The sequence below is a fragment of the Lithobates pipiens genome, unplaced genomic scaffold (assembly GCF_037356315.1).
Source record: "Lithobates pipiens isolate NorthernLeopardFrog02 unplaced genomic scaffold, aLitPip1_a1.2 Scaffold_41, whole genome shotgun sequence".
Classification (NCBI taxonomy): domain Eukaryota; kingdom Metazoa; phylum Chordata; class Amphibia; order Anura; family Ranidae; genus Lithobates; species Lithobates pipiens.
The window spans coordinates 3,754,633-3,776,473 of NW_027507861.1; the positions used below are offsets into that span (position 1 = coordinate 3,754,633).

Genomic DNA, 21,841 nt, shown 5'->3' on the forward strand with positions numbered 1-21,841 from the left:
GATGGCCGTTGGTTTCTGGCCATCCTCTCTCGATCGCTCCTGGCGAATGAGAAGCTTCCCCCGCCTGTGTAGTGTAAACACAGGCAGAGAGGAAGTGATGTCATTCACCTCGGGGCGGTCTTTTTGACCGGACTACGAGGAGAAGTGAAAGTAAGTGCACCAAACACTACACTAACACGTAGGCACACATAACCCCCCCCCCCCCCGATCGCCCCTCCCCCTCCCAGTCATAGTGTCACTGATTGCAGTGATCATTCATTTTCTGATCACTGCATTCAGTGTCAGTTGTGACAGTAAAAACTATCAGGGCAGTTAGTGTTAGGTCCAGGATAGCCCCCTATCACCCCCCAATAAAGGTTTAACCCCCTGATTGCCCCTAGAGTTAACCCTTTCACCCCCTTTTGCCAGTGTCACTAAGCAATCTTTTTTTGATCGCTGCATTAGTGTCACTGGTGTCGTTAGGTAGCTAGTTATTTTCTTAGGTTCACCGCCAGGTTTTTATAGCGCTAGGTACCCCCCATATACTACTCAATAATGGTTTTAACCCCCTTAACCCTTTTACCAGCGATCACCGTAAAAAGTGCCACTGGTGACGCTGGTTAGCCAGTTAGTTATTTAGGTTCCCCGTCAGGTTTTTATATAGCGCCAGGGACCCCCATATACTACCTAATAAAATTTTGAACCCCCTGATTGCCCCTAGTTAACCCTTTCACCAGTGATCACCGTATAAGTGTTACGGGTGACTCTGGTTAGTTTGCTTTTTATAGCATCAGGGCACCCACCATTTATTACCCAATAAAGGTTTAACCCCTGATCACCCGGCGGGTGATATCAATTAGGTTTTAGGGTCAGGGTCTGCGTCGCCCCAGGCAGCGCTAGGTTAGTGCCAGTACCGCTAACACCCACACACAAAGCATACACCTCCCGTAGTGGTATAGAATCTGATCAGATCTATACTAGCGTCCCCAGCAGTTTAGGGTTCCAAAAAAAACGCATTGTTAGCAGGATCAGCCCAGATACCTGCTGGCACCTGCGTTTTGCCCCTCCGCCCAGCCCACCCAAGTGCAGTATCAATCGATCACTGTCACTTACAAAACACTAAACACATAACTGCAGTGATCGCAGAGTCAGGCCTGATCCCTGCCATTGCTAACAGTTTTTTTTGGTAGCGTTTTATATTTAAATCCGGAAGGCGGTGCTTGGTTTTCGGGGTCCCGTACGCGGCTAGGCTCCCAAAAAGTCCCCCACATGTGGTATCCCCGTACTCGGGAGAAGCAGCAGAATTAATTTTGGGGTGTAATTTCACTTATGCCCATAGCATGTGTGAGCAATATATCATTTAGTGACAACTTTGTGAAAAAAAAAAAATTGTAATATTCCTGCAACTTGTGGCAAAATATAAAATATTTCATGGACTCAACATGCCTCTCAGTAAATAGCTTGGGGTGTCTACTTTTCAAAATGGGGTCATTTGGGGGGGGGGGGGGGGGGGTTTTGTGCTATTTTGGAATTTTATGGCCTTCGAAACTGATAGGTAGCGAGGCGTGAAATCAGAAATTTGCACCCTTAGAAACCCTGAAGGCAGTGATTGGTTTTCGGGGTGCCGTACGCGGCTGGACTACCAAAAAGTCCCACATATGTGGTATCCCCGTACTCAGGAGAAGCAGCAGAATAGCAACAGGAAGTGAGAAATTCAGACAAAGAAAAAAAACCTTTAGAAGGGAAATCGAAGGAAAAGGTAAGTGAACCAACAATGCACTAGCTTAAAGGAACCTATTTAGAAAATAAAAAACGAACCTTTACAACCCCTTTAATGTAATGCTGGTCCTGGATATATGGATGAAACTTGAGAAAAATGGCATGGGTAGCCCCCCCCCGCCCATTACCAGCCCCTTTGGGTCTTGTACGGATATTAAGGTGAACCCCGTACCCAAATTTAAAAAAAATGGAAAGGCTTGGGGCCCCCAGGCCCTACATCAGGGGTGGCCAACCAGACGAAAACCAAGAGCCACATTTTTTTACCAAGTTACCGCAAAGAGCCCCATCATACGCATGGGCACACATGAACATCACCCCATCCCTTCCTCATACACACATACTTTTGCTCAGCTGGATTTATTGTAAAATGTCACACACTGTTTTAACACTACAAAGACCACAGGCCAGTCATTTTCATCAAGTCAGTAATCTTCCATTGAAAGTACATCCATGTGACAGAAGACAACAGCTCATCTAATTTCCAAAATACAAATTGTCTTAGCCCACGTACATACAGTCGGAGATTTTGGCAACCAAATTCGTCTGATTTTGCCCGTCGGATTTAGTCGGACGGAATGTGCCCGAAACTGTTGCATACACACGGTCGGGCCAAGTTGGCGAAAAATCCGATCTTTCAGAACGTGATGACGTAATTTTGTTACGATGGGACTAAATTCAGGCTAGTAGCCAATAGCTTTGATGTAGGAATTTGATCTGAGCAATGCGTGGCACTTGGTCCAATCAAAATTCTCTACACATGATCAGATTAGGTCCGATCGGCCCAGTTGGTCGGGAAATATTTCCGACATGTTGGAAAATTGGGTCGGACGGAATCAGTCCGATGCATACCACACACAGGCGGATTATCTGACGACACGGTCCGATAAGACTCATTCCGACAGATTCTCCGACCGTGTGTACAGGGGCTTTACAAACAGTGAACTGGTCAGGATAACAATAAACTGTTAATGGGTCTTCTAGCATGAACTAGCAGTAAATTCTTCCAAAAAACATCACAGAAAGCATGCAGCACACACAGAGCTCTGGATAAATAAGTGAAAAGAAGCTGAAATGGTTAACAGCCAGCCGTGTGTCACACTATCAACAGACAGAGAATGTGCTGAGCAGATCTTATCAGTGTGCAGGTAAAACAGCTATTAAAAAAAAAAAAAATAAAAAAAAAAAAGTACAGAGCAAGACAGAGGGAGAAGGGAGGACAGATCAGTAACCTGCACACTTGTGGTCATACCTTCTTGTATCTCATCGGCTTCAGATACAGCGTGTTTCTCCTTCCTCTGCCCCCTTTCAGCCTCACTCCAGCGCCTATGTATTCAAACGTGGCAGGCTGGGGAGGGTTACACTACCTGCTGATTGGCTGTTGATGTGTGGGAGGAGCGGAGCAGGTCCTCGCTTATACTCTCATAAAGCAGAGGAGTGCAGAGACTAGGGCTGCCTGTCACTGTAAACCAGCCCACTGAACCATCGGCCCAGTCCGACCGCAAGAGCCGCATGGAACCAGGCAAAGAGCCGCGGGTTGGCCACCCCTGCCCTATATACTCAGAACAGCAGTATACAGGCGGTGCAAACAAGACAGGGACTGTGTAGGTTTGTTATGTTAAGTTGAATCTGTTTGTAATTTTCAACTGGTACATTTTTAAAGTGTAGCTCCAGTCAAAAAAATCTATTTTTAAGCTTTTTGGAAAACATAGGGAAGGGTTATCACCCCTGTATAATTTTGTTGGCTGTCCGTCTTTTTCCATCTCACTTCCTGTTGTCTCCTTCCGTTTGTAAGTAGGAGGCGTTTGTAAGTTGGACGTTTGAAAGTAGGGGCCTGCCCTATATGCTCTGCAGAAATTTGGCCCCAAGATGTTGGTGTTGCCACAACACTGCAAGCCCTCAAAGTGACTCTTGGTGGGCGCTGGAACGCTCTGCTGTGAACGATTATATCAAGAATTGTAATTACATACACCTGTTAAACAGGGGCTGAAAAATTGAGCCTTAGCCACTGGTGCCACAACACTGCCACACCTTAGAGAAACTCTAGTTGGAGTGCAGGAATGAGCCCTGCTGCAAAGTATTGCATCAAAAATTGTAATTAGACACCGCTGTTAAACATGGGCTGAAAAATTGGGCCTTAGCCACTGGTGGGGGCACCCAGAACCAAAAATGTTCTTCCAAGCTATCAGCAGAATCATTGAGGAGGAAGAGCATAGTCAGTCAACATAACAGGACAGTCACTCATCAGCATAGGCAGTCTGGAAGGGATGTGACATTTCCAAAAAAATTATTTCGGTTACATCAGCTTCAGGTAATCCAAGACTGATTCATCTTTATGAAGGTCAGTTGATCAACCGAGTCGGTGGACAGGCGCACCCTGTGATCAGTTACAAAGCCTCCAGCAGCATTGAATGTGCATTCTGAAAACGCTGGATGCAGGACAGGCCAGTAGGTCAATTGCATACTGTGCAAGCTCTGGCCAGTGATCCATCCTCAAGACCCAGTAAGCCAGAGGATTTTCGGTGGGAAAGGTGTCCAAGTCTGACCTTGCCCCTAGGTATTCCTGCACCATGTAAATCAGACACTGGCGATGGTTGCTGGAACCGATCATACCTTGGGGCTGCGGACTAAAAAAAATAGTCTGAACACATCGGTCAGACGGCCACCTTCTCCATCAGTCCTTCTGTGACTGACCGAAGCCTCAGCAACATGTTGTCCAGGACCAGGAGTTTGTGACCTCCCAGTCTCTGGGAACGCGTTGCACAGACCTTTCTGCAAGGCCTCCCGGAGATGTCTCATCCTCTGCGATGGCAAGATAAGGTCGGCAACCTTACCCTTGTACCGTGGATCAAGGAGAGTGGCCAGCCAGTAATGGTCCCTCTCCTTGATCCGAAGAATACGATGATCCTTCCGCAGGCTTTGCAGGATCAGGGAGGCTATGCAGCGTAGGTTAGCTGAGGCATTCGGTCCGGAGTCCTCTGGGTCACTAAGGACAACATGATCCGCAGCAACCTCCTCCCAGCTACGTACAAGTCTACAGGTTTCTTGGGACTGTAAAACATGCCTAAAAGACTGCTGCTGCTGATGCTGTGCCAGCCTCCACCTCCATGCTGACACAATCATCCCCCTCATCCTCCTCTTCCTGTGTGATGGGCGGGACAGCAGGAACACTGTCTGGATAAAGGGGGCCTTGAGAGGCAAGGAAGTCCTCCTCTTCCTGCCTCTGTTCCGCCTCAAGTGCCCTGTCCATTATTCCATGCAGTGTATGCTCCAACAGGTGGATAAGAGGTACAGTGTCACTGATGCATGCACTGTCACTGCTCACCATCCTCGTGGCCTCCTCAAACGGTGACAGGACAGTGCATGCATCCCTGATCATGTCCCACTGGTGTGGTGAAAAAAAACCGAGCTCCCCTGACCTGGTGCCGTAGTCGCACATGTACTCATTGATGGCCCTCTGCTGCATGTGCAGCAGCTGCAGCATGGCCAACGTTGAGTTCCACCTGGTGGGCATGTCACATATAAGGCGGTTCTTGGGCAGGTTCAACTCCTTTTGGAGCTCAGCCAGCCGAGCACAGGCATTAAATGATCGGTGGAAATGCACACAGACTTTCCTGGCCTGCTTCAGGACATCCTGTAAGCCCGGGTACCTGCCCAAGAACCGCTGCACCACCAGGTTAAGGACGTTAGCCACACAGGGCACATGGGTCAGTTGTCCCTGTCGAAGGGTGGAGATGAGGTAGGTGCCATTGTTGCAAACCACCATTCCTGGCTTAAGCTGGCCTGGCATCAACCACCTCTCAGTCTGCCCCTGCAGAGCTGACAGAATATCTGCCCCTGTGTGACTCCTGTCCCCCAAACACACCAGCGCAAGCACGGCATGGCATCTTTTTGCCTGCGTACTTGCGTAGCCCCTAGAACGCCTACGGAGCACAGCTGGTTCAGAGGACAAAGAGAGGCCATGGAGGAAGAAGAAGAGGAGGGGGGTGGAGGAGAGAGGTGTGTCACAACCAATAGTAGCATTTTGGATGCGTGGTAGCGGAACAACCTCAACACTACTGCACCTTGTCCTGCATCCTTTCCAGCTGCCAGAAGAGTGACCCAATGGGCCATGAAAGACAGGTAACGTCCCTGTCCATGCCTGCTGGACCATGAGTCAGTGGTAATATGCACCTTACCGCTGACCGACCTGTCCAGCGAGGCAAGGACATCGCCTTCCACATGCCGGTAGAGAGCCGGAATCGCCTTCCGTGAGAAAAAGTGGCGTTTGGGGACCTGCCACTGAGGAACCGCACATTGTACAAACTCACGGAAGGGAGCCGAGTCTACCAACTGAAAAGGCAGCAGTTGAAGTGCTAGCAATTTAGCCAAGCTAGCATTCAACCGCTGGGCATGTGGATGGCTGGGAGTGAACTTCTTCCGCCGATCCAGCAGCTGGGGCAGGGACATTTGCCTGCTATAATCGAACGTGGGTGTACTGCTAGCAGAGTGCCCGGAAGCACTTGGCTGTGACACACCTAATTCTACACCTTCATTCCTCTCAGAGCAGGTTTCAGAGAGGACTGAAGGTCTAGTGGGGTTGGAGATGCCAGCTGATGAGGAGCAAGGAGAGGTCCGCTTTGTTCTTTGGTGTGGGTCTTTGAGGTATGCTTGCCAACGAGCTGCATGGCAGGTCAACATATGTCTGGTCAAGCATGTGGTGCCCAAGCGGCTGATGTTTTGGCCACGCGAGATACGCTTGAGACATATGTTGCAAATAGCAGCGGTGCGATCTGATGCACTCATCTCAAAAAAAGGCCCACACCAAAGAACTTTTGGAATAACGTGCAGAGGCAGCGCCCTGCACAGGCGGAGATCTGCGGTGTGATTCAGTTGTGTGCTGCCCTTAAGCTTGCCCCTGGAGGGCATCCTGCCTCGTTGGAGATGTGCCGCCTCCTTCTCCTCTCTCCTACCAGGCACCCACGTGTAGTCAGTGCCCTCATCCTCTCCCTCTTCATCGCTGGAGCCAACCTGGCAGTATGCTGCCGCTGGTGGAACATGACTGCCAGATTGCGGTCCTTCTTGAGCATCCCCTCTCTCTGGGCTCACGTTACTGCCTTCCTCTAGCTGAGTGTCATCATCAGAGCCTACAAAACACTGGGCATCCTCCTGGAGCATGTACCCAACACTGTGCTCAAAACAGTTCAGGAGACTCCTCAGGAGGACGTGGTGGGTCTAGGGAAGGGGTGACTGATGACATTGAGATGAGGGAAGAGAATGCTTTGGCAGCTGCTTTGCTAGTACCCTGAGCCTGAGTGAGAGAGGATGAGGAGGATGAAGAGGGTTTGGTCATCCACTCTACCAAGTCTTCGGCATGTTGCGGCTCAACACGTTCAGCTGCCGAAAAGAAGGACAAGCGTGTCCCATGGCCACGTGCTGACGATGACGATGCACCACGTCCGCGACCAGCACTGTTGACTCTAGACACAGAGCCTGCTTACCATCTTTTATTGGCTCGCGCCTGTCTGCCTCTCCTTGTTGGCCTTCCAGACTAGGGGTGAGCTTCGTGTTCGAGTCGAACGTACAGTGGTGTGAAAAAGTGTTTGCCCCCTTCCTCATTTCCTGTTCCTTTGCATGTTTGTCACACTTAAGTGTTTCGGAACATCAAACCAATTTAAACAATAGTCAAGGACAACATAAGTAAACACAAAATGCAATTTGTAAATGAAGGTGTTTATTGTTAAAGGTGAAAAAAAATCCAAACCATCATGGCCCTGTGTGAAAAAGTGATTGCCCCCTAAACCTAATAACTGGTTGGGCCACCCTTAGCAGCAACAACTGCAACCAAGCGTTTGCGATAATGTGCAATGAGGCTTTTACAGCATCCTGGAGGAATTTTGGCCCACTCATCTTTGCAGAATTGTCCTAATTCAGTTACATTAGAGTGTTTTCGAGCATGAACGGCCTTTTTAAGGTCATACCACAACATCTCAATAGGATTCAGGTCAGGACTTTGGCTAGGCCACTCCAAAGTCTTCATTTTGTTTTTCTTCAGCCATTCGGTGGTGGACTTGCTGGTGTGTTTAGGATCATTGTCCTGCTGCAGAACCCAAGTTCGTTTCAGCTTGAGTACACGAACAGATGGTCGGACATTCTCCTTCAGGATCTCTTGGTAGACAGCAGAATTCATAGTTCCTTTTATCACAGCAAGTCTTCCAGGTCCTGAAGCAGCAAAACAGCCCCAGACCATCACACTACCACCACCATATTTTACTGTTGGTATAATGTTCTTTTTATGAAATGCAGTGTTCCTTCTACGCCAGATATACTTGGACACACACCTTCCAAAGAGTTCCACTTTTGTCTCATCGCTCCACAGAATGTTGTCCCAAAAGTCTTGGGGATCATCAAGATGTGTTGTGGAGAAATTGAGACGAGCTTTGATGTTCTTTTTGCTCAGCAGTGGTTTTCTCCTTGGAACTCTGCCATGCAGGCCATTTTTGCCCAGTCTTTTCCTGATGGTGGAGGCATGAACGCTGACCTTAACTGAGGCAAGTGAGGCCTGCAGTTCCTTGGACGTTGTTGTGGGGTCTTTTGTGACCTCTTGGATGAGTCGTCGCTGCGCTCTTGGGGTAATTTTGGGCGGCCGGCCACTCCTGGGAAGGTTCACCACTGTTCCATGTCTTCGCCATTTGTGGATAATGGCTCTCACTGTGGTTCGCTGGATTCCCAAAGCTTTGGAAATGGCTTTATAACCCTTTCCAGACTGATAGATCTCAATTACTTTCTTTCTCAATTGTTCCTGAATTTCTTTGGGTCTCGGCATGATGTGTAGCTTTTAAGGATCTTCTGGTGGACCTTACTGTGTCAAGCAGCTCCTATTTAAGTGATGCCTTGATTGTGAACAGGTGTGGCAATAATCAGGCCTGGGTGTGGCTAGAGAAATTGAACTCAGGTGTGGACAACCACAGTTATAGTATGTTTTAACAAGGGGGGCAATCACTTTTTCACACAGGGCCATGATGGTTTGGATTTTTTTTCACCTTTAATAATAAACACCTTCATTTACAAATTGCATTTTGTGTTTACTTGTGTTGTCCTTGACTATTGTTTAAATTGGTTTGATGTTCCGAAACACTTAAGTGTGACAAACATGCAAAGGAACAGGAAATGAGGAAGGGGGCAAACACTTTTTCACACCACTGTACGTTCGAATCGAACATTGGCTGTTCGTCCGTTCGGCGAAGTCCGAACATTTTGGTCCGTTCGCGTCAAATTCGTGTGGCGCTCACGGCCCACAACGCACTGCGATGGCGCAGTGCATTGCTGGCTCATGATTGGCCAAGCATGCACTGTGACCCCGCATGCTTGGCCAATAGCAGCGCCAGCAGCGAGGAGAGCCATGATTGGCCACAGGCAGGATGCCTGTGGCCAATCATAGCTCAGGCTGTGTAGTGCACGCCCCACACTATATAAGGCCGCCAGCGCGGCGGCCTTGTCTAGTGTGTTGGCGTCTGAAGCAGTGGGTGTTCTGTGTACCTTCAACACAGTACACACCGATCGTTTTCGGCCGATTTTCTATCTTGCTGTTGTGTAGTGGTTATTGTCTGTGCCCTGACCGCAGTATACACCGCTATATTCACCTCACCTATATAGCTAGTGATCTAGCTTTAATAATAGAGCTTGCAGTCAGTAGTGTTAGGAGATGGAGTTAGGAGTGCGTGCTGTCTGCGTGCTCTGTACCCAGTACATACCGCTATTTCCACCTACATAGCTCTTCTCTATTTGAGCCCAATTGCCATCTGCAGGAGTTATTGGAAGTTGTGTGTGTCTCCAGCACAGCACAGTATACATCTGTATATACCCCTTTATCTCTGGTGTTCTATAATAAAGGCATCTGCAGGAGTTAGTGGGTGTTGTGTGCCTCCAGCACAATATACACTACCCAACTGCTGTTTTACCCAATTCCCTTCAGGCCATTACCATGTCTTGAAGGCCAGCAAGGAGAGGCAGACAGGCGCGAGCCGATAAAAGAGGGCAAGCAGGCTCTGTGTCTAGAGACAACAGTGCTGGTCGTGGACGCGGTGCATTGTCATCAGCACGTGGCCATGGGACACGCTTGTCCTTTTCGGCAGCTGGACATGTTGAACCGCAACATGCCAACGACTTGGTAGAGTGGATGACCAAGCCCTCTTCATCCTCTCTCACCCAGTCTCAGGGTAGTAGCAAAGCAGCTGCCAACGCATCGTCTTCCCTCCTCTCAATGTCATCATCAGTGACTCCTTCCCTAGACCCACCACGTCCTCCTGAGGAGTCTCCTAAACTCTTTGAGCACAGTGTTGGGTACATGCTCCAGGAGGATGCCCAGTGTTTTGTGGGCTCTGATGATGACACTCAGCTAGAGGAAGGCAGTAGCGTGAGCGCAGAGAGAGGGGATGCTCAAGAAGGACAGCAATCTGGCAGTCATGTTCCACAAGCTGCAGCATACTGCCAGGTTTGCTACAGCGATAGATGAGGGCACTGACTCCACGTGGGTGCCTGGTAGGAGAGAGGAGGAGGAGGAGGAGGCACATGTCCAACGAGGCAGGATGCCCTCCGGGGGCCAGCTTAGGGGCAGCACACCGACTGAATCACACCGCAGAGCTCCGCCTGTGCAGGGCGCTGCCTCTGCGCGTTATTCTAAAAGTTCTTTGGTGTTGGCCTTTTTTGAGACGAGTGCATCAGATCGCACCGCTGCTATTTGCAACATATGTCTCAAGTGTATCTCACGTGGCCAAAACATCAGCCGCTTGGGCACCACATGCTTGACCAGACATATGTTGACCTGCCATGCAGCTCGTTGGCAAGCGTACCTCAAAGACCTACACCAAAGAACAAAGCGGACCTCTCCTTGCTCCTCATCAGCTGGCATCTCCAACCCCACTAGACCTTCAGTCCTCTCTGAAACCTGCTCTGAGAGGAATGAAGGTGTAGAATTAGGTGTGTCACAGCCAAGTGCTTCCGGGAACTCTGCTAGCGGTACACCCACGTCCGATTATAGCAGGCAAATGTCCCTGCCCCAGCTGCTGGACCGGCGGAAGAAGTTCACTCCCAGCCATCCACATGCCCAGCGGTTGAATGCTAGCTTGGCTAAATTGCTAGCACTTCAACTGCTGCCTTTTCAGTTGGTAGACTCGGCCCCCTTTCGTGAGTTTGTACAATGTGCGGTTCCTCTGTGGCAGGTCCCCAAACGCCACTTTTTCTCACGGAAGGCGATTCCAGCTCTCTACCGGCATGTGGAAGGCAATGTCCTTGCCTCGCTGGACAGGGCGGTCAGCAGTAAGGTGCATATTACCGCTGACTCATGGTCCAGCAGGCATGGACAGGGACGTTACCTGTCTTTCACGGCCCATTGGGTCACTCTTCTGGCAGCTGGGAAGGATGCAGGACAAGGTGCAGTAGTGCTGGAGGTTGTTCCGCCACCACGCCTCCAAAATGCTACTATTGGTTGTGACACACCTCTCTCCTCCACTCCCTCCTCTTCTTCTTCCTCCATGGCCTCTTCCAGTGCTCTGTCCTCAGAACCAGCGGTGCTCCGTAGGCGTTCCAGGGGCTACGCAAGTACGCAGGCAAAACGATGCCATGCCGTGCTTGCGCTGGTTTGTTTGGGGGACAGGAGCCACACTGGGGCGGATGTTTTGTCAGCTCTGCAGGGGCAGGCCGAGAGGTGGTTGACGCCACGCCAGCTTAAGCCAGGAATGGTGGTTTGCGACAATGGCACCAACCTCCTCTCCACCCTCCGACAGGGACAACTGACCCATGTGCCCTGTGTAGCTCACGTCCTTAACCTGGTGGTGCAGCAGTTCTTGGGCAGGTACCCCGGCTTACATGATGTCCTGAAGCAGGCCAGGAAAGTCTGTGTGCATTTCCGCCGATCATTTAATGCCTGTGCTCGGCTGGCTGAGCTCCAAAAGGAGTTGAACCTGCCCAAGAACCGCCTTATATGTGACATGCCCACCAGATGGAACTCAACATTGGCCATGCTGCAGCGGCTGCACATGCAGCAGAGGGCCATCAATGAGTACCTGTGCGACTACGGCACCAGGACAGGGTCAGGGGAGATCGGTTTTTTCTCACCACGCCAGTGGGGCATGATCAGGGATGCATGCACTGTCCTGTCACCGTTTGAGGAGGCCACAAGGATGGTGAGCAGTGACAGTGCATGCATCAGTGACACTGTACCTCTTGTCCACCTCTTGGAGCATACGCTGCGTGGAAAAATGGACAGGGCACTTGAGGCAGAACAGAGGCCTCAGCTAACCTACGCTGCATGGCCTCCCTGATCCTGCAAAGCCTGCGGAAGGATCATCGTATTCTTCGGATCAAGGAGAGGGACCATTACTGGCTGGCCACTCTCCTTGATCCACGGTACAAGGGTAAGGTTGCCGACCTTATCTTGCCATCGCAGAGGGAGCAGAGGATGAGACATCTCCGGGAGGCCTTGCAGAAAGCTCTGTGCAACGCGTTCCCAGAGACTGGGAGGTTACAAACTTCTGGTCCTGGACAATGTGTTGCTGAGGCATCGGTCAAAAGGAGCGGTGGAGAAGGTGGCCGTCTGACTGATGCTTTCAGACAATTTTTTAGTCCGCAGCCCCAAGGTATGATCGGTTCCAGCACCCATCGCCAGCGTCTGATTTACATGGTGCAGGAATACCTAGGGGCAAGGTCAGACTTAGACACCTTTCCCACCGAAAATCCTCTGGCTTACTCGGTCTTGAGGATGGATCACTGGCCAGAGCTTGCACAGTATGCAATTGAGCCACTGGCCTGTCCTGCATCCAGCGTTCTTTCGGAACGCACCTTCAGTGCTGCTGGTGGCTTTGTTACCGATCACAGGGTGCGCCTGTCCACCGAATCAGTTGATCGACTGACCTTCATCAAGATGAATCAGTCTTGGATCACCCACAGCTACCAAGCACCTGAAGCTGATGTAACCGAATAATTTTTTTTGAAATACCACATCCCTTCAAGACTGCCTATGCTGATGCTGAGTGACTGTCCTGTTATGTTGATTGTCTATGCTCTTCCTCCTCCGCTGATATATTGGAAGAACATTTCTGGTTCTGGTTGATGCCATCAGCCCAATTTTTCTGCCCCTGTTTAACAGGGGCGTTTAAGTACAATTTTTGATGCAATGCTTTGCAGCAGGGCTAATTCCTGCACTCAAACAAGAGTATATGGGAGAGGTTGAAGTGTCGTGGCACCAGCGCCTAAGGCCCAATTTTTCTGCCCCTGTTTAACAGGGACATGTAATTACAATTCTTGATATAATATTTCACAGGGGGCCCGTTCCTGTGCCCACCCAGAGTAACGGTGAGGACTTATAGTGTTGTGGCACCAGAACCACAACCACCAAAGGCCAATTTTTCTACCACTGTTCAACAATGGCATGTAATTACAATTCTTGATATAATCGTTCACAGCAGGGCGCTCCAGCGCCCACCAAGAGTCACTTTCAGGGCTTATAATGTTGTGGCAACACCAACACCTTGTTCCGCCATTTCTGCAGAGCATATAGGGCAGGCCCCTACTTTCAAACATCCAACTTACAAACATCTCCTACTTGCAAACGGAAGGAGACAACAGCAAGTGAGATGAAAAAAGATGGACGACAAAACAAATTATACAGGGGTGATAACCCTTCCCTATGTTTTCCAAAAAGCTTAAAAATAGTTTTTTTGACTGGAGCTACACTTTAAAAATGTACCAGTTGAAAATTACAAACAGATTCAACTTAACACAACAAACCTACACAGTCCCTGTCTTGTTTGCACCGCCTGTATACTGCTGTTCTGAGTATATAGGGCCTGGGGGCCACACGCATTTCCTTTTTTTAATATGGGTACGGGGTTCCCCTTAATATGCGTACAAGACCCAAAGGGGCTGGTAATGGGCAGGGAGGGCTACCCATGCCATTTTTCTCAATGATTTTCAACCATATTGCAGGAACCAGATATAACATTAAAACCGCAAGCAGTTTTAAATGGTGTTATTTCCGTTTAATGTCATTTTGTGCAGGGACTGTTCTAAACACGGGAAACACGTGGCACTTCACAGGCATACTACAGACACCCCCCAGGCACCATATTTAAAGGAATATTTCACTTTTTTTTTTCACTTTAATCGTCATTAAAATCAGTGCTCCCGCCAAAACTGACATTTTTAAAAACATTTTAGGCATTGACCCATGTCCCCTGGGGCAGGAGGCAGGTCCCCAAACCCTTTTTAGGACAGTATCTTGCATATTAGCCGTTAAAATTAGCACTTTTAATTTCGAACGCTCGAGTCCCATAGACTTCAATGGGGTTCTAAAGTTCGTATGAATTTGGGGTCCGTTCGAAAGTTCTGGTGCGAACAGAACCGGGGGGTGTTCGGCTCATCCCTATTCCAGACATACTAATAGCCTGCAGGGAGATGAGAACACCAGCAATTGGGTAGCTTTAGGTGCACACTGAGCAGATAACACAGTACACCAACTGTAATTACTGCAGCTGCCTGCCTGTAGTATAGGATCTGCAGAACACCAGCAATTGGGGTAGCTTCAGGTGTATACTGTGCAGGAGGCACACAACACCCACTGTAACAGCGCTAGGTTCACAAGAAAAGATGACACTGTCCCTGCCTATCTTGCTCTCTCCCTGAATGCCGCAACACACTACACAAGGCCGCCGCACTGGCAGCCTTATATAGTGTGGGGCGTGTACTAAACCCCCTGAGCTAGAATTGACCACAGGCAGGATGCCTGTGGCCAATTATGGCTCTCCTCGCTGCCGGCGCTGTGATTGGCCAAGCATGTGGGGTCACGGTGCATGCTTGGCCAATCTTCAGCCAGCAATGCACTGCGATGGCACAGTGCATTGTGGGCCATGAGCCCCACACGAACATGGCGTGAAAGGCCCACAAAGTTCTGGATTTGTCAAACAGCTGGTGTTGGAGTCGAACATGCGTTCGACTCAAACACCGAGCTCATCCCTAGCGGATGGTATGACAGTGGGAAATAAGTATATTAGAGCAGGACAGGAGTGTGGAGGGTATGACAGCGGGCGGTATGTACAGGAGAGGAGTGTGGAGGGTATGACAGTGGGCGGTATGTACAGGAGAGGAGTGTGGAGGGTATGACAGTGGGCGGTATGTACAGGAGAGGAGTGTGGAGGGCATGACAGCGGGCGGTATGTACAGGAGAGGAGTGTGGAGGATATGACAGCGGGCGGTATGTACAGGAGAGGAGTGTGGAGGGTATGACAGCGGGCGGTATGTACAGGAGAGGAGTGTGGAGGGTATGACAGCGGGCGGTATGTACAGGAGAGGAGTGTGGAGGGTATGACAGCGGGCAGTATGTACAGGAGGGGAGTGTGGAGGGTATGACAGTGGGCGGTATGTACAGGAGGGGAGTGTGGAGGGTATGGCAGCGGGCAGTATGTACAGGAGAGGAGTGTGGAGGGTATGACAGTGGGCAGTATGTACCGGAGAGGAGTGTGGAGGGTATGACAGTGGGCGGTATGTAGAGGAGGGGAGTGTGGAGGATATGACAGTGGGCGGTATGTACAGGAGGGGAGTGTGGAGGGTATGGCAGCGGGCAGTATGTACAGGAGAGGAGTGTGGAGGGTATGACAGTGGGCAGTATGTACCGGAGAGGAGTGTGGAGGGTATGACAGTGGGCGGTATGTAGAGGAGGGGAGTGTGGAGGATATGACAGCGGGCGGTATGTACAGGAGAGGAGTGTGGAGGGTATGACAGCGGGCGGTATGTACAGGAGAGGAGTGTGGAGGGTATGACAGCGGGCGGTATGTACAGGAGAGGAGTGTGGAGGGTATGACAGTGGGCAGTATGTACAGGAGGGGAGTGTGGAGGGTATGACAGTGGGCGGTATGTACAGGAGGGGAGTGTGGAGGGTATGGCAGCGGGCAGTATGTACAGGAGAGGAGTGTGGAGGGTATGACAGTGGGCAGTATGTACCGGAGAGGAGTGTGGAGGGTATGACAGTGGGCGGTATGTAGAGGAGGGGAGTGTGGAGGGTATGACAGTGGGCAGTATGTACAGGAGAGGAGTGTGTGAGGGTGGATGATGTGTGCAGCAGAGAAGTGCGGATTGTCATACTCTCCACCTCTAGAATCACAAGTGCAGCCAATACAATGACGCCAGGAAGGAGTAAGAACATTCTGATTAAACTGCCAGGTCCCCCCCCCCCTCCCCCAATAAAATCTACTCTTGGAATTCCAGGACCCCCAGCGGGTTCTTCTGGTATTTCCCACTTATTCTGTCTCTGACACATCAGAGAACATGGTGGGAGATGAGCCTGAATGTCCTTCCTGGGGGGACTACAGGAGCCGGTCTGAGGCCCATTTAATGGTCGGCAATGAAGAGGAAACCAAACGCTGAGAAGTCGATTCTGAAGCCCAATTTACTGAACTCCCAGATCAGAAAAAACTTTCCCTCAACATGTAGAGAGTTTGGTGACCTTCTTGTTAGGGGGACAGACGGACAATGGGGGTTATTTTACGAAAGGCAAATCCACTTTGCACTGAAAGGGCACTTGGAAGGGCAGTCGCTGCAAATCTAAGGGGTAGATCTGAAATGAAGGGAAGCTCTGCTGATTTTATCATCCAATCATGTGCAAGCTAAAATGCTGTTTTTCATTTCCCTTGCATGTCCCCCTCGGATCTCCAGCGACGTCACTTCCAAGTGCAAAGTGGATTTGCTTTTTCGTAAATAACCCCCACAGTGTAAAAGTACAATCCACATACATATATACAGTATATACACCCAGATGAATCATCACAAGGGGGAGGAGCCGGTCACAGATGATTGGTATGTCTATAGCAGGGACAGGAGCCCTGTACTATGAATAGGACATCCACATGACTTACCTGTGTGGTGTGACGTGGAGAAAATCCGATGCTGGTGGCCGTGTGTTTAAGATGGAGAAGCTGCTCAACCGTCTGGAAGCAGATCTAAAATGGTCGGAAACAGGAACAAACAAAAAAAAAAAAAAAAAGGGTGTAACTCATTTGTTACGTCCTCAGTCTGGTATTTCCTGTATTTGTCTCACTAAAATAACGGCACTGATTAATACAGAGGGGCGCAGTATGGAGAGCGGACACTAGGTGGTGCTGCTCCACATAGCTGAAAAAAAAAAAAAAAAAAACACATAAAAAAAAAAAAAAGCAGAAAAGCAAAAAAGTTAAATAAATAATAAAAAGCAAAAAAAGGAAAAGAAAATAAAAAAAAAAAAAGCAGAAAAGCAAAAAAAGGAAAATAAGAAAATAAAAATATAAATAAAAAAAATAAATAAATAAAAAAAGAAGCAGAAAAGCAAAAAAGGAAAATAAGAAAATAAAAAATAATAAAATAAAAAAGTGTGAAAAGATCACAATAAAAGTACCAAGCACATTCCCAGCCAGGAATCCATGCTGTCCATACTTAGCTGTTGGGGAACAATCAAAACAGAAATATTATGGTGACAAAATAGTAAACTAAAAACAATTTAATAAAATTATTTAATAACAAAATAAATGAGAAAAATAATTGGATTGGATTGGGAGATCCTGCTTCTCGGAACCATGGGAGCCATACACTCCTCTATATGGGAGAACATGAGGTCTCCACCGTGACACAGGTGGTCACTAATGAGAGGTACTTACTGGGTGGAGCCCCCCACTACCTCAGTAAGTGCCTCTCATTAGTGACCACCTGTGTCACGGTGGAGACCTCATGTTCTCCCATATAGAGGAGTGTACGGCTCCCATGGTTCAGAGAAGCAGGATCTCCCGATCTATGGATGGTTACATAGTTAGTAAGGTTGAATAAAGACACCAGTCCATCCTGAGTGTCTACAATTGTCCCTATCCCTGTACATCGCACACTCACATCAGTCCCTACCCTCAAGTAGCCCACAATCCAAGGTCCCCAGTGTGGGGCCCACTAATCACGGGGTATTTTGTTACGGTAAGTTGTCTTAAGCACTATATAACAATATGGTGTGACCAAACACCCGTATTTTTTAATAATGTTTTTTGAAAATGTCTCTGTGTTTTTTTTAAAAAAAAGCCTTGCTGGAGGGCAGGCAGAACATCAGGCCTTGCATTCAGTCCTATTTGGGGGAGGGGGAAGAGTACAGGAAGGACTGAAAACACAATCAGATGATGGAGAACTTTTCATACGGAACGTCCCGAGAGAGAAACATCACACTCCATCCAATCACCACTCCATGTGAGTGGAGGAGGGGAGGAGGGGAGGGCCTCTCGGGTTTAAAAATCTTCCTTACCTCCTGTAACGTGAGGACTTCTCATTGTATGTTGTCCTCTCCTCACCGCCTCTTATCCCCATAAATCCTGAACAGTCATGGCGTCCCTGTGTACACCGCTCTTTGTACTTACCTGTAGCTGAGGTCACATGACAATTTTTCCCCAAGTCTCTTCCTCTTCTGTGTACTTCCTGGTTGGGGTCCTTCTTCGGGTGTCCATGTGAGTGCCTGCCTGACATGAACACTTCCTATTGGATGGACTGCAGGGGGGTTCTCTCAGGACTAGGGATGAGCTCAGGCGTTTTTTCGCATGGAACACGTGCAGAGCCCACCAGGAAGTCGGCGCAGTGCTGCACTAATCACAGACAATGAGACATTGCCTGATCTCTGCAGCCGTGCATTGGGGCAATGTCTCACTGCCTGTGATTAGTGCAGCGGTGCACCGACTTCCTGGCGACAGCGGGGAGGCGGTGATCCCTGAGGGGGGTCAGCGGGGTCTGTGATCTCAGAGAGGGGACAGCGGGGGGTGGTGATCCCTGAGGGGGGACAGCGGGGTCGGTGATCTCAGAGAGGGAACAGCGGGGGGCGGTGATCTCAGAGAGGGGACAGCGGGGGGGCGGTGATCTCAGAGAGGGGACAGCGGGGGTCGGTGACCCCTGAGGGGGGACAGCGGGGTCGGTGATCTCAGAGAGGGGACAGCGGGGGGTGGTAATCTCAGAGGGAGGACAGCGGTAACGGTGATCCTAGAGGGGGATGGGGGGGCGGTGATCTCAGAGAGGGGACAGCGGGGGGCGGTGATCTCAGAGGAAGGACAGCGGGGGTGGTGATCTCAGAGAGGGGACAGCAGGGGGCGGTGATCCTAGAGGGGGACAGCGGGGGGGTGGTGATCTCAGAGAGGGGACAGCGGAGGGGCGGTGATCTCAGAGGGAGGACAGCGGGGGACGGTGATCCCAGAGGGGGGACAGCGGGGGACGGTGATCCCAGAGGGGGGACAGCGGGGGACGGTGATCCCAGAGGGGGGAGCAGCGGGTGGTCGTGATCCCAGAGGGGGGACAGCGGGGGGCCGTGATCCCAGAGGGGGGACAGCGGGGGGCCGTGATCCCAGAGGGGGGACAGCGGGGGGCCGTGATCTCAGCGTGGGGACAGCGGGGGGCTGTGATCTCATCGTGGGGACAGCGGGGGGCTGTGATCTCAGCATGGGGACAGCGGGGAGGCGGTGATTCCAGAGGGAGGACAGTGGGGGCGGTGATCTCAGAGAGGGGACAGCAAAGGGCAGTGATCCCAGAGGGGGGACAGCCAGGGACGGTGATCCCAGAGGGCGACAGCGGGGGAGGGTTATCTCAGAGAGGGGACAGCGGGGGCGGTGATCTCAGAGAGGGGACAGCGGGGGGCGGTGATCTCAGAGAGGGGACAGTGGGGGGCGGTGATCTCAGAGAGGGGACAGCGGGGGGCAGCGATCTCAGAGAGCGGACAGCGGGGGGTGGTGATCCCAGAGGGCAACAGCGGGGGATGGTTATCTCAGAGAGGGGACAGCGGGGGGTGGTGATGCCAGAGGGCAACAGCGGGGGGTGGTGATCTCAGAGAGGGGGCAGCGGGGAGGTGATCTCAGAGAAGGGACAGCGGGGGGTGGTGATCTCAGAGAGGGGACAGTGGGGGGTGATGATCTCAGAGGGGGGACAGCGGGGGGTGGTGATCTCAGAGAGGGGACAGTGGGGGGCGATGATCTCAGAGGGGGGACAGCGGGGGGTGGTGATCTCAGAGAGGGGACAGTGGGGGGCGATGATCTCAGAGGGGGGACAGCGGGGGGTGGTGATCTCAGAGAGGGGACAGCGGGAAGCGGTGATCCCAGAGGGGGGACAACGGGGGTGGTGATCTCAGAGGGGGGACAGCGGGGGGTGGTGATCTCAGAGGGGGGACAGCGGGGGGTGGTGATCTCAGAGGGGGGACAGCGGGGGGTGGTGATCTCAGAGAGGACACAGCGGGGGGGCGGTGATCCCAACTTTAGTGACCTCAGAAAAAGGGAATTCTATTCACCACTTACCAACCGCAATACATCTCCACTCATCGGACACTTTATTAATTCCCCCTTGCAAGTAGCGGGTTGGACCCCCTTTTGCCATCATTCTTGGTGGAAGAGATACAACAAGGTCTTGGAAACGTTCCTCAGAGATTTTGCTCCATAGTGACCTGATGACATCACACAGTCGCTGCAGATTTGTCAGCTGCACATCCCTGATGCCAATCTCTTGTTCCACCACATGCCAAGAGGTGCTCTATTGGATGAGATGTGGTGAGTGTGGAGGCCATTGGAGGACAGTGACCTCATTGTCCAGTGGTGAGATGATTGGAGCTTTGTGACATGGGACATTATCCTGCTGGGAGGAGCCATCAGAAGATACGACACTGTAGTCATAAAGGGATGGAGATGGTCAGCAACAATACTCAGGTAGGTCGTGATGTATAAACCATGCTCAATTGGTACTAAGGGGCCCAAAGTGTGCCAAGAAAATATCCCCCACACCATTACACCCCCACCACCAGCCTGAACCGGTGATATCCCATCCCCCGCACCATTACACCCCCACCACCACCAGCCTGAACCGGTGATATCCCATCCCCCGCACCATTACACCCCCACCACCAGCCTGAACCGGTGATATCCCATCCCCGGCACCATTACACCCAGACCACCAGCCTGAACCTGTGATACCCCATCCCCCACCCATTACACCCCCACCACCAGCCTGAACCTGTGATACACCATCCCCCACCCATTACACCCCCACCACCAGCCTGAACCTGTGATATTCCATCCCCCGCACCATTACACCCCCACCACCAGCCTGAACCGGTGATAATCTTCTATTGTCCAATGTTGGTGATCCTGTGCCAATTGTAGCCTCAGTTTCCTGTTATTAGCTGACAGGAGTGGCACCCGGTGTGGTCTTCTGCTGCTGTAGCCCATCTGCTTCAAGGTTGGATGTGTTGTGTTCAGAGATGGTATTCTGCATACCTTGGGTGTAGCGAGTGGTTATTTGAGCTCCTGTTGTCTTTCTATCATCTGGAACCAGTCTGCCCATTCTCCTCTGACCTCAACAAGGCATTTCCCTCCACACAACTGCCGCTCACTGGATATTTTCTCTTTTCCCAACCATTCTCTGTAATCCTCAAGAGATGGTTGTGTGTGAAAATCCCAGAAATATTTAGACCGGCCCGTCTGCCACCAACAACCATGTCATCTTCAAAGTCACAGAGATCCCCTTTCTTCCCCGTTCTGAGGCTCGGTATGAACTTCAGAAAGTCGTCTAGATGTCTAAATTGATTGAGTTGCTGCCGTGTGATTGGCTGATTAGTCATTTGTGTTGCCAAGCGATTGAACAGGTGTACCTAATGAAGTGCCCGGTGAGTGTAAATACATTGCAGTTGGCAAGTGGTCCACCGGGATTACGGATGAAGATATCGGCTATGACCCCATCCCCCGGTGCTCTTCTTTTCTGCAGGCGGTCGGCTTTCTTATGAAACCTGTCTGAGCCAATCACACACCGCTGGAGCGGTTTCCGAAGAGGCAGGCTTAGCGTTTCCCCCCCGAGAAACGATCTGATGGTGGGGCCGGCTGCTCAATCAAAGATTTAACCCTCTACTCTATGGCCTTGGAGGACCGGAGCGACCTCGTGACCTATTTTCCCCTCCGCCGTCTTTCAGGACAGCCACATTGAGAGACCTTGGCTCCTCCTCTTCCTCGGAAACACTGCGCGGGCCCCCAAAATTTTTTTTACCTCCCCCATGCCAGCCTCAGTTATTTGTGTTTCCTCCGGAGCGCGAGGA

General features: G+C 50.8%; 1 protein-coding gene across 2 annotated transcripts in view; it reads right to left on the bottom strand.

Annotated features, from left to right (window-relative positions):
* LOC143956802 (uncharacterized) overlaps positions 1-16,697 on the bottom strand; it is a 69,230-nt gene extending 52,533 nt beyond the window's left edge. Inside the window, exon 1 of one of the 2 annotated variants that reach the window (XM_077466975.1) lies at positions 16,641-16,697. The gene's annotated coding sequence lies outside the window, so the exon portion shown is untranslated. Of the gene's footprint in view, positions 1-3,007; positions 3,030-16,640 lie in introns of those variants that run through there. The other variant, XM_077466976.1, reaches the window with a different exon arrangement.
* Between the last annotated feature and the right edge of the window lie 5,144 nt (positions 16,698-21,841).